Source organism: Caretta caretta, chromosome 1, assembly GCF_965140235.1.
Source record: "Caretta caretta isolate rCarCar2 chromosome 1, rCarCar1.hap1, whole genome shotgun sequence".
NCBI lineage: Eukaryota > Metazoa > Chordata > Testudines > Cheloniidae > Caretta > Caretta caretta.
Window position 1 is genome coordinate 276578959 of NC_134206.1, and position 13824 is coordinate 276592782.

Sequence of the window (13824 nt, forward strand, 5' to 3'; positions counted from 1 at the left end):
AGAGTAACACTCATCCAGACTCATTTAGACTCTCACCTAGTGTTGTAGTTTACAATGGTTTCTTACATATCACTGCTAAATTTGGGCTAGTGAGTCTATAAGGATGTAGATGCCTACCTTACCTACATTTACATAATTTCACACATTCTTCCATCTCTTTGGTTAATACCCTAGCTTCGAGTCTCTCAGAGACTGATGAGTACATGTGGTAAAAATGTTTAATTTACACATGATGGGTGAAATTCTTGCTGCATTTAAGTCAATGGCAGATCTCCCAATAATTTCAGTTAGGCCAGGATTTCTCCCCATCTTTGAATTTAGCCTGTTATCTTCTGGGAAGTGGATTCTGTTGTCACCTTAAAGGTGTCCAGCATTTCAGATTGTATTGCTCTTCTACTCTTGGATTTTATGTTGGTAGTGACATTGAAAGAAGGACTTGAGAGGCCAATATCCTGATACTCATAATCCATTATACTGATATCCCAGTCTTCATCTATACTTTGTCCTTTCAATTTAATATCTTTTTAAAGGTGAATAAGAGTTTTACAGATGGAGAATCTCTGGGTCACAGGAAGGGTCAGTGACTTGTCTGCTGTCACATAGGACTGGACACATCAATTGTTATTCTGAAACAATACTGTATTCCAGTAAAGCATGTCAGCTGTTTAGATGTCACCTACCCATCTGCATTTCTCTGTGACAAAAGGAAACTTTTAGTGGCTTTCATAAATATTAATAAGTTGATGGCTTTGAAGGCATTAGTAATGGAAAATCACAATGTTCAATTATCTTTATTATCCTTTTCAGAACTTTTTAGTGTGAGAAGTCTCAAGTTATTTTATTTTATTTTACTCACTTTTCATGTTTAAATTACCTTGACATTATACTAACATAACGTCAATTAAAAGCTAACTGCCCATATTAAGAAGAATTAGAGTCAAAGCCATTGATAATGTACAATAATGGTAATGTAAAATATGAGCCATACCAACTATGTTATGCATTGCATACCATTAAGTTTTGTAATATTTCCTGTAACTGGATATACTGTCATAGTGGAGAAAAGACAAGTAAGGTCTTAACTGTATATTGGGTCTTTGCTTTCAAGGGAAAAAATGATTCCACTTTCTACATGTGAAATGTATTAAGTTCAAGCTTGTGGCTAGAAAAGGCACTATACACTCCCTCTCCCCAAGTCCCCAGTTCAGAAAGGTTCTTAAACACATCTAGGCATGTAAATAGTCCCATTGACTTTATTTGGGGCTCAAGGTGGCACAGCCAGGCTATCTGCATTAAGCAGTGTTGTAACCCAATGCATCTCTGGCCAGTACAGCCATTTCCACTGCTAGTAGCTGCCTTGCTGTCTGCCTCTTGTCTCTTCTTTGGGAATCTCATTTCAGAGCAGAGGTGACCACGTGGGCTGCTCACCTAATGACACTAACAGCAACAAGACTTCCTACTTCAAAACAGACTTAAGTCTCTATTGAATTGTGGAGACAGACCATGGAAGGAGTCTCATGCTCTCAGGGGAACACAGTCCCAGTGTGGTGATGTGGGAAGAAGTGGGAGAGGAGAAAAGTTGGAGGAGAAGAGAAATGCACTGAAGAAGGCTAAGGAGAAAATGGGAGGATGATATGTTTCATAGTTTCTCAAGGGATCATTTAGTCTGACCCCCTGAATATCACAAACAGTTGAATTTCATTCAGATATCTCTATATTAAGTCCAAAGACTTTAGTTAGACTAAGCATTTCAGTCCTCAGGAAACTGAACTGTGAGTCACAGGCAAAAGAACAGGAAGGCCAAGGTGCCTCCAATGCCTGAGACCACGGTTCCCTCTAAGCTGTGTGTGTGTGCGCACGCACAATGATCCTAAACCCCGTGCACACGGCGAAACACTGCTCACACAAAAAATTGCACAGAAGCACAACATTTTGCACAGAAGAATTTTTTTGTGCACACAGCTTGTCAAAAATTAGAGTCAACGTTGCCTGAGACCCCTGCAGTGGCAGGGAACTGATTAGAAGAGATTAGCCCAGATGATCCCAGCAGACGACCCATGCCTATGCTACAGCGGAAGGCAAACACCACTTCCGCCTCCAAGTTTCCTGCCAGTCTGACCTGGGGGAAAATTTCTTCCCAATTAGAGCTGGCCAAAACTCAGGATTACAGGGGTAGTCCAATGTGGTGTTGCCCAGAGTCGCAGATTCTGGAAGCCCATTCTTGGTCCTCCAGGATCCTGGCTCTACAGCAGAGAGCTTGGAAGCCCTAAGAGCCCTAGCTTGAGCCAGGGTTTTTTCCAGGGAGCCTGGAAGTTCAGAGAGCCCTGGCTTGAGCATGCCAGTTCTGGCCCAGAACTGTAGACCCTGGAAATCCAGAATCCCCAACAGCCCGACAGACAGGGTCTGTCTGTTCTCTGCAAAAAGGGGTCCAAGAAAGCCCTGCCTGTGATTTGTTGAAAGTTTACTAGACATTTTGGGCTCACCAAACTGGGATTTTCTGAAAAAACAAAGTCAGATCAGAGTTTTGTTGGAAAATTTCCAACCAGCTCTCTTCCCAACCCTAGATTTGGCAATCAGTATAAACTCTGAGCATGTGAGCAAAACACATCAGCCAGGCATCTAGCAACAGAGTGTTGGTCCACACTATCTGGTATCCCTTATTCAGCTGTTGCCAACCTGATACTTCAGAGGAGGTAAAAAAAAAAAATCCCTATGGTGGTAGGGTTTGAAGCTCAAACCTTTACGTAGGTGAGTAGTCCTTACTTTCCCAAAATGTTCACTGAACTTAAGCCTCAGAAACAGAGTGCTGTTTTCAGTCTAGAAATGTTAGAAGAAATACAGATGCACATGTGCCTACACACATGTGTATATATGTGTATAAATCACTGAAACTGAAGAATGAAGACGTTTGGAGATGTGATTGTGAGTAGGAGACAGCCAGGGAAGACTTGTGTTTCTGGATGAAATTCCTGCTAATTGAAGTGAGTGGCAAAACTCCTATTGACTTTAGTAGTCACATTTTTAGCCTCTGCGTTTGAGATAACTGTTCTGGGTGGTTGTTCTTTTTTGGGGGGTGCTGGTTAGGGGTTTCTAACAAGTTGGTGCTGGCTATTTGGCACATTTTGTTATATGTTTGTGTGATTATCTGGTGAGAAAGATGACAGTAGATTTAGGACTCAGTGATTTTGTTGGATATTTATTGATATTTTGAGAGAATGTAATTGGACATACTTGTACTTCTACTACAGGACTCCAGGTAAATACCAGGGAGGAACCCCTCCTCTTTGTTTGCTGAAAATGTAGCATAACTAAGTTTGTTTGGCATGAATAAATATAAAATATCTGTCTACATCTGAGTGCAGTCACAGAATCCACAGGCCTTACCTGAAGTGAAAAAAAAAATCCAGACACTGGCCTTTAACAAAATATTTTAGATGGAAAAAAGTCTAATGAAATGGACAAGGTTATTCTTTAACTTGATGGCATCTGTTTAGCATTCTCTCAATGACAGTAGAGCAGAATTATTTGTTGAAAACTGTTCTGCCAAAAGCTGAAGCAGCAGATGCAAAAATGTCTACTGTCTAAGATCTAGTAAAACTAGTAGTGGAAAGACTGCACAGCAGCACTGGAGACCTGCTCCGAGGAATTGTTATTCTTCACTTCCCAGGAGATGATGGCAGTGTTTCTGGAAATGGGTGATCCTTAATATAGGACAGCATAATTTATGTGTTCTTATACTTTTTCTTTGTCCCTTCAAAATAAATAAACAAACTCATCAATTAAAAACTCGTTTGTTTCTCCTCATGTTAAAAAATCATGGCATCTAGTGCACGAAAGTGGCTCTGGGGCTTCTGATGTCCCCTTAGTAGTTCAGAGAGACTACTGTTTGTGCATTGTCTGACTGGGGCAGATTTGTCCTGTCTGACAAAGCCCCAATGGCTCATAGGGGGCACATAGAATGGTTTTTAGCTCTGGAAATCATTTCGGGCTCTAAATACAAACACCTGGAAGCAATGAAAGCAACCTCCATGTCCTAGTCTTCATTGATGTTTTTATTTACTAATGTTTCTCTTAGTCTTGGGACATGTGGCTTTCAAAAAGTCTCTCTCTGCCTTGGGTGAGACTTGGAAGACTGGTGGACCTCCAGATTCATGCCAAGCTCCCCAAAATCTTTTTTGGGCCTTTGGATGTGGGTTAAGGTGCCTTCTCTTGGGACTTGTTTTCGTCCTACTGCTACTTGGTGTTCATCTCACATATACATCAACAGCTCTCCAATGGGCCTCAAGTCCTCTGCAAAAGCCAATTACAGTTAAACTGTTCCAGGCTGCTTCTCAGGAACGGTCCTAGCTCAAACCTGGGGTACTGCTTGCATGTCCCCTTGCTATAATGGTTCTGCAGACATGTAGGAGAAGAAGAAGGCACTTGCCAGAAAATTACTCACTGAATTTTTCAGTCCCCCTCTTCTATTCTGAATCTTTCCCTTCCTCCCCACAGTATATGTCTTAAATTGAATATTTTTGTGATTTTTTTTCCTTGGACCAGCCTGAGTAGTTTTGGGGGGGAGTCATCCACCTATTATCCTCTTTCAACATTCTTTGCTCTCTCTGCTTCTTGATAGATGCTGTTATTGTTCTAGTCATGCTAATTTCTGCAGCACTTCTGGAGAAAAGGAGGAACTCTGACAGAGCTAATAACTGATAAATTGTTACTGTTATTTTTCATTCCTTCTAACTCTGAAGGCAAAACAGGGGGACTTTATGTTTGGATTACATCAAGTTGGCTATTGATTCTATTAATTTTACAGTGCCTAGAATTTTTATACTTCCTTGCCAGTCTCCATTATGGACTTTCACATTTTGATTCCTATCTCAGTAAGTTACTGGGAGATAGAGCAAGCTTAGTAAGCATAATGGAATATGCATAAGGATTAGAATTTTCTCTTGTGCATATGTTTTTAGATAACTTATTTTATTCCATTGTTTTGCATCTAAGATCTATAATGTAGGATACATAATGTATGAAGTCCTTTAGAAATACATTCATTCATTCTTCCTGTGATTGCAAACTTCTGCTTCATGGTCTGTTTTCCCATTAACAATGCATAGGAATAACCATTTTTTATAAAGCTGTTTGTAGTTCAGTTCTCATTTTGCCAACTGTGCAATGTTACATACTGCTGTCCATGTTCAAGGCACAAAATAATAACAGTAGTTAGCATTTATATGGCATATCAGGTATAGTGTTATCTTGACCATAGAGCCATACTGCTCCTTTTAACAAATATTACACAGTTTTTGTTATTCATGAAAAAATGAGACTTTTTAAATTAAAAGAAATTTTATATTGAATTAATATATTCTCTATTTAAAAGACAGAAGAATGTTTCATAGAAGAATTTCTCTATTAAGAAAAACCCACAAGTTTTCTGAGTAAGGAACATACTCCACTTTTGAGTTTGTACAGCACCTAACACAATGGGGAACTAATCCTTACAGGAATGTTTGAGTGCTGTTACAAAGTAAATATTTAATAATAATAATAATTAATTTAAAATGAGGCTGGGGAAAACATTTATGGTATTAGTTATGTGTTTTTGTTAAATTTGTTAAAGCAGGAAAATATTTAAAAGATGGTATCCTAGACACCTAAGGATTGTAGAGCACTAAACTATACAACAGTAATAAAAATATGCAAGAGAGACCAGTGTTATGTTGTCACAAATAAAAAAAAATAAAATAATTGTTTTGACAAGTTAGTGACCGTCTGGAAATGTCATGGCCATGATGATGCTACATAGAATGGATACATGGGACTTCAAAGCAAGGATGAGGATAGATTTCAGACACTCCTACTGGAGCTGGGCAATTTTTTCTTTTTTGATGAATATTATATTTGATAAAAAATGCTGTTTCAGTTAACGCAAAACTATTAATAATTTGGTATGAATTTGCTGAATAGTTTAAACATTTTTTTGGAACCCAATGCCATTTGCCAATGAGGAGGGGAAGACTGCTGTATAACCATTAGCCCAGTGGTTAGGGTGGTCATCTCAGAGAACCAAGTTCCAACTCTCCTGCTCCAAAGATTATTTAAATGTTATAGAACAGCTTCAACAGGAGCAACCAGCCCCAGAATATCCCATAGTCCAGTGGTTAGAGTATTCTTCTGAAAGGTGGGAGAGCCAGTTTAAATCCCTTTTCTACATCAGGCAGAGAGAAAAATGGAACCCTGGCCTCCTACATCACAGATGAGTGCCCTAACTGGTGCGGCCCCCACCAGCTCATTTTTGTGGCTCTAGCTAGCACTGAAAGAAATATTTAATTTGCTGTAGCAAAATTTCAATCAGTTCTTTTTGATTCTCCAGAAAAAAAATCAGAATGTTCAGTTTTGGCTTGACCCTTCCCCATTTTTTTTAAATTGCCAGTAAATAAAAAATTCAGCTATTCACCCAGCTCTAATTCTTACTTCAAAAACTGTAACACTTGAACTCAAAGAGACTCCATAATCTGTTACCAATGAAGGGCCTAAAACAATTTAGGTTTCTGATTCCATCCACTTGTGGGCAGTAGTAAACATGTACAACAACTGTATTCTAAGTTTTTCTGTGGTCACAATGGTGGAGAATGGAAGGAAAAAATATGACTTCACAAGGGATTGCTGAAAGGTCTGCATAAAAGAGGAAAAAGACATATAACAGAAATTGAAAATCAGGGCATTAACTTAAGAAGAATATACAGTCAATTAATGTTTGTAAGGGAAATGTAAAGTCATAAAGAAAGTAGGAGTTAATGTCAATTTAAAGGGTTTGTATGTATATGTCAGAGGTAAAAGAAGATTAGAGGAAAATAAGTCAATTTATAAATGAGGCGGAGTGTATTAATGACTCAAAACCAGCTGAGTTAAAGAACTTCTGAAAATCTGGACAAATAAAGAAAAGAAGTTTGGGCAATTAGGAGACAAGGAAGGCCGTGTACAATATTTGTTGGTAAAGAGGAGGTTAGGGAATGGTTGAACACGCATACAAAAGGCAGTCCAGATACAATGTATCCTAGGGTATTAAGGGAATTATTGTCAATTACCCTTCCATAAGTCTAGCTACTATCACTCTAAAATAAAGGAACAAATATGATAAGGGGTGGGAAAGTGAAGAGGACATGGGAACCATAATTAACATGAAGAAAAGGAGTACTTGTGGCACCTTAGAGACTAACCAATGTATTTGAGCATAAGCTTTCGTGAGCTACAGCTCACTTCATCGGGTACTCCTTTTCTTTTTGCGAATACAGACTAACACGGCTGTTACTCTGAAACCTATAATTAACATGATGACAAAACTGAACACCTTTTAAAGAGAGTTAGAAACACAGAGTCAGATTTTTAATGGTATGTACCTGCCTAAAGATGCAGATAGGCGCGTAATGTAATTTTCAGAAGTACCCAGGCTCCTATCTCCGATTGATTTAAAGGAGATTTAGGTGCTCAACTCCCTTTGATTTGAATGAGGTTTAGATGCCGAAGCACTTTTGAAAATCCCAATAGGCACTGATCTATATCTTTAGGCATGTAGATACCATTAAAAATCTGTTCCTAGGTCCCAATCCTGCATGGAGTTATGCATGCTTAGCTTTCCACACTGAGCAATTCTGAGAAAGTCCATGGAACTACTTGCTGTGCATAAAGTTAACCGTATGTGTAAATCTTTGCAGGATCTGGGCTTTAGTGACTACAAAGATGGTGATATATGTTATACATTATAGTGTTCATAAGGCACATGATTCCATGTCATAGGAAATCCTGTTTCCAATTGTCATATCAGCTTGGTTAGGAGCACTACCAAAGGGACTGAAAATTGACCTTAGGACCATAAACAATGTATCAAGACAGCAATGTATCATGCTGTTCCAACATATTTGACAGCATAATGAAGGAATGAAGTTAGGACTGGTCTTATTTTACATCTTCATTATGATCTAAAAAGGGAATAAGTGACTTGCTAAAGACATCTGCAGATATTAGTCAACTATGAGGAGTTGCAAATATAGTTGAATACAGAGAACTAATACAGAGGGACTCCAAGGGCCAAATCCTCCGATTGGCTCCAGCAGCTTTGCACTGCTCTGTTGGCACACAATAGCCATAAACTCACCGCAGTTGGCCACTTGAGAGAAGTTTACAGCATTGCTGGAGCTCTGCAAAGCAGTGAGAGCATGAATGATTATAACTTGTAAACATCTTGGAAAAATACAAAGTGAATGCACCTGGAGAAAATAATCCAAAATTCAGAAGGGGAGGAACCGGGGAAGGAGAAATGTCAAAAGAAGTCCTAGCGCTAATAAGAGATGGCAAGTTAGGAAACAGTTTCTGATGCAATACAGCAGCAAAAATAAATTTAAAAGATCCTTGCAGTTTTGATCTGTTACACAGAAATATCACATCATGGAGTAGAAAGGTAAGTCCCTGGCTGCTGCTGTGGTGTGATCACAAATAGAGTGTTGCTTTCAGGTATGTGTACATTTTATTATTAGGAAGATATTGACTAACTAGAGGAAAGCAACAAAATTGATGAAGAGCAGCACTGTTCCTAGAAGAAAGCTGCATATCTTCCTTACTCTTGGCAAGGACATTGTATTTGCATAGGTTTCAGAGTAACAGCCGTGTTAGTCTGTATTCGCAAAAAGAAAAGGAGTACTTGTGGCACCGTAGAGACTAACCAACTTATTTGAGCATGAGCTTTTGTGAGCTACAGCTCACTTCATCGGATACATACTGTGGAAAGTGTAGAAGATCTTTTTATATACACACAAAGTATGAAAAAATACCTCCTCCCACCCCACTCTCCTGCTGGTAATAGCTTATCTAAAGTGACCACTCTCCTTACAATGTGTATGATAATCAAGGTGGGTTATTTCCAGCACAAATCCAGGGTTTAACAAGAACGTCGGGGGGGGGGGGGGAGTAGGAAAAAACAAGGGGAAATAGGTTACCTTGCATAATGACTTAGCCACTCCCAGTCTCTATAAAATCCTACTCTTTTGGTGACTCCTGCCACTAGGTGTGGCTGTTTCTATATTCTGATCTGTTTCTTGCTACTAAAGAGCAGGTATCAGAGAAGCTGGCATAGAGGCTGCCTCCACTCTACACGTTTACCCTCTGGTGCATTCCAGGTGCAACTGGACTAACTATATATTCTGTACAATATATCCTATGAATTTGACATTTTTCCTGTGTGTGAACTACCCAAGAACTGATTATGATTTTAAAGAATATCTGTGTTTGCTTTTCATAAATGTCTGAATGGATCTTTCACAAATCGTACCAAGTAATCTTTCAAGTAATCTGCATTTGTAATTAAGTATTTGGTTTTGTGTCCCAGGAAGTCTGTTACTTGGTTTGATTTCAGTTCCTTATCCTAAATAGAATTGGTCAGAAGAGCTTTGACAGAACAGTTTTCCAGGAAAATTGGTGTTCTATCAAAACCAAAACACTTTAGAAATGATGTTGATTTTCCTGGAATTATGTTTTGCAGGAAAGCAAAGTAAAAAAAAAAAGTTCGGAGAGGGTCAAAACATTCTGTTTCAATATTTTTGGAATGAAATATTTCAATTTTTCCTTTTAAAATGACTTTTTGTTTTGATATTTTTAATTTTCTGTTATCATATATATTATAATAAAAAGTCAAAATTAAAATTAAATATTTTTACTGATTTTATACTCTTTTTTTTTAAAAAATTCTTTAATGGAGCATGTCAAAATGTGCATGTTTCATTCCAAATCAGAATGAAAATAAATTTTGAAATCTCAAAATTCTCTGTGAAACAAAATTTCCATTCTCTGCCCAGCTCTTATCCTATCTATCGAGTAGTTGGCTAAAAGATTCCAATTTGGGTTATACATAGGCTGAATATAAGGAGGAAAATTCATGAGAGGGAATGTGGTAGAGTTTGATTGGCCACAACATTAGAAAAAGTACAGTAGAGAACAATCTTCAGTTGCGGGGGAGATTGACAGGGAGATGTGATAGGTCTTTCCCATCTCTAATTTATATAATTGTATATAGTAATGGTGAGTGTGGTGAAATGGTGTTCTGCTCAAGAGATACTGAGGTTTTGTTAGTTGGTGGGTAAAGCAGGGACTAGAAGTCAGAAGATCTAGGTTCTATTCCAGTGTAAATTTGTGATCTTCACGTCTCTGCATCGTACCTAAGTTTCTTTATCTTTAAATCATGAATATTACCCTCTTTTGAAAAGTGACTATTTCATCTGAAAATTTATAAAAACAATGGGTAGAAAAATTTAAAGCATCAAAGTCCCATTTTCAAAGTCAATGGGATTCGGGCTACTAACTGTCTCAGGGCTTGTCTACACAAACATTTAGTCTGTGGCAAGCAGGGCTGTGAATCTACCCTGTGCTTGCCTGCCATATATGATATACTTTGATATACTCTCACAGTTTGTTAGTGTGCTTTGATCTACTCTGCTTTGAAACAGGAATGGGCTAAAGTGCTTTAACTAACTATTGGTGCTGCATAAGCCGGATTCACATGGACAGTTAGACTGTGCTAGTCTAGTGTGGGGTAGATGCACACCTCAGCTTGCCGCAAATTAAATGATGTTCATGTAGAAAAATCCTAAGTGACTTTTGAAAATGGGACTCAGGCTCTTAAGTCACTTAGGCAATTTTGAAAATAGTATCTGTCATAAATATAAAGGGAAGGGTAAACCCCTTTGAAATCCCTCCTGGCCAGGGGAAAGCTCCTCTCACCTGTAAAGGGTTAAGAAGCTAAAGGTAACCTCGCTGGCACCTGACCAAAATGACCAATGAGGAGACAAGATACTTTCAAAAGCTGGGAGGAGGGAGAGAAACAAAGGGTCTGTGTCTGTCTGTAGTCGTCTTGGCCGGGGATAGACCAGGAATGGAGTTTTAGAACTTTTAGTAAGTAATCTAGCTAGGTATGTGTTAGATTATGATTCCTTTAAATGGCTGAGAAAAGCATTGTGCTGAATAGAATAACTATTTCTGTCTGTGTATCTTTTTTGTAACTTAAGGTTTTGCCTAGAGGGGTTCTCTATGTTTTTGAATCTAATTACCCTGTAAGATATCTACCATCCTGATTTTAGAGGGGGGATTTCTTTATTTCTATTTACTTCTATTTTTTATTAAAAGTCTTCTTGTAAAATACTGAATGCTTTTTCATTGGTCTCAGATCCAAGGGTTTGGGTCTGTGGTCACCTATGCAAATTGGTGAGGCTTTTTATCCAACATTTCCCAAGAAAGGGGGGGTGCAAGTGTTGGGAGGATTGTTCATTGTTCTAAGATCCAAGGGTCTGGGTCTGTAGTCACCTAGGCAAATTGGTGAGGCTTTTTACCAAACCTTGTCCAGGAAGTGGGGTGCAGGGTTTTGGGAAGTATTTTGGGGGGGAAGACGCGTCCAAACAGCTCTTCCCCAGTAACCAGTATTAGTTTGGTGGTGGTAGCGGCCAGTCCAAGGACAACGGGGGGGAATATTTTGTACCTTGGGGAAGTTTTGACCTAAGCTGGTAAAGATAAGCTTAGGAGGTTTTTTCATGCAGGTCCCCGCATCTGTACCCTAGAGTTCAGAGTGTGGAGGAACCTTGACAGTATCTTACACACAGTATTATTTATTGCTGAAGGACACAGTGCTCCAAAGAAAGATCATTTGTTGAAAGATCTCACACTGGCTTCACATTATCACGACCACTATGTAGTAGCCTGGTCACTGTTTGGTTTCAGGAACAGTACAGCTCCACATTTGCTGTTTAAAGTCATCAAAATAAAATGGCTTGCATTAAAGTTAGTGTTGTCCATATTCAGGCTCCAAATAAAGATTTCAATAAAATAATGATTCAATTCAAATAAATTACACTGAGCCACATTTAGTGACCTTTTCAATTTCCAATTACAAAGCTGTCCATTCCTACAGTGTTTTCATTTACTTTTCTTATTCTTTGCTTCTGATGATTTGTCAATCAATTAAAAGGGCTGTTGTTTCAGGCAATAAATTAACTATAATGTTTACCAGGTTTCATTCATCCTCTTGGCACACGTTCTTTTGTTGAGGGTAGATTTGTACATTTAAACTGACAGAGTCAAGCTCCCCCGATGTGTCTAACTGAGATTCTATTAAAAATCCACTCTCGCCTTCCCTCCCCCCATTTCACTCAAAGTAATCAAATCCAAATCAGCAGCTACATTTAGAATTCTGTGGAGCTCGTTTGAGCCAGGCCAGAAATGAATGCATACTGGTCTGGCTACAAGAGAAAAAGCCCATCTGAATCAATTGTAGGACCATGCTTCCAAATTTATTTAAAAGTAATCTCTTGACAAAGCAAGATTTATTTTAGTGCTTCAAATATTAAATATTCATTTTTGGTGACTTACAAAATTTGAGTTAAAGTACATAACTGCAGTAAAATATGCATGGCATTATTGTAATCCATTCTGTCCTAAAGCAGAAAAAGTTTCTACAACTGGTTTCAGAGTAGCAGCCGTGTTAGTCTGTATTCGCAAAAAGAAAAGGAGGACTTGTGGCACCTTAAAGACTAACCAATTTATTTGAGCATAAGCTTTCGTGAGCTACAGCTCACCATACTACACCATACTGAATAATGGAAATCTCTGATTTCAGATTGACTTTAAAAGTACAAACTGTAGTCAAAAGATTCCTTCAAAATGCTGATATTGTAATAAGAAAATGCTTTGTTCAGTGAGATTTCTTTCTTTGTGAACAGACACTGTAGCTACTGAAATGCATAGTTAAGCTACCAGAGGTTTCTAAATGAAGAAAAACATATAATTATCTTTCCACATAGGGAGTGTTTAATTGGCCCTCACTTTGTGGTAAAAAACAAAACAAAACAATACAACACACCAACAGCCACAAAAATGAGCATATTTATTCCTTCAGAATAAAGAGCCAGATCCTCAGCTAGTATAAATCAGCATAGTTCCACTGAAGTGAATAGTGCGACACTGATTTCCAGCTGAGGATCTGGCCCCATATGCCACAGTAATGTAGGAACAGAAGATCTTCCATACCTGATCACACCATTCATCCATCAAATCTAATATCTTAGCTCCAGCAATGCCCATCAATTAATAATTGAGAGGAAGATGAACCTCCATCAGCTCACTTCATCATTCCACTGAATGCATCCGATGAAGTGAGCTGTAGCTCACAAAAGCTTATGCTCAAATAAATTGGTTAGTCTCTAAGGTGCCACAGGTCCTCCTTTTCTTTCTGTACAACTGATGAGAGAAAATGGCAGGCATGAGTGTCATCAGCTTTTCTGGCATGGATTATGCACACCTAAATTTTGCTGTAGACCAGGGATTGGCAACCTTTGGCATGCGGCCAGTCAGGGAAATCTGCTGGCGGGGCAGGATGGTTTATTTATTTGCAACGTCCGCAGGTTCGACCGATCGCAGCTCCCACTGGCCGCGGCTCGCTGGTCCAGGCCAATGGGGGGCTGCAGGAAGCAGTGTGGGCTGAGGGATATGCTGGCCACCACTTCTCGCAGACCCCATTGGTCTGGAACGGCAAACCACAGCCAGTGGGAGCTGCGATCAGCCAAACCTGCAGACGCTGCAGGTAAACAAACCATCCCAGCCTGCCTGCAGATTTCCCAAACAGGCCACGTGCCAAAGGTTGCTGATCCCTGCTATACACCAATTGCCCTCATTTCCCCCCTTCATTTAAAAAAAAGTTTCTATTACTGTATTTTGGGCAAAAGTTCTGGATAACTGTAAAATGCTGTAATCTAAAATGAGGATATTCAAATCTCATGTTTCAGGGCATAAATTGAT

The 13824-nt window shown here is 38.9% G+C and overlaps 1 protein-coding gene across 10 annotated transcripts in view; it reads left to right on the forward strand.

Moving 5' to 3' along the window:
- MGAT4C (MGAT4 family member C) overlaps window positions 1–13824 on the forward strand; it is a 687109-nt gene that overhangs the window by 494959 nt on the left and 178326 nt on the right. The gene's annotated exons all lie outside the window — the stretch shown is intronic.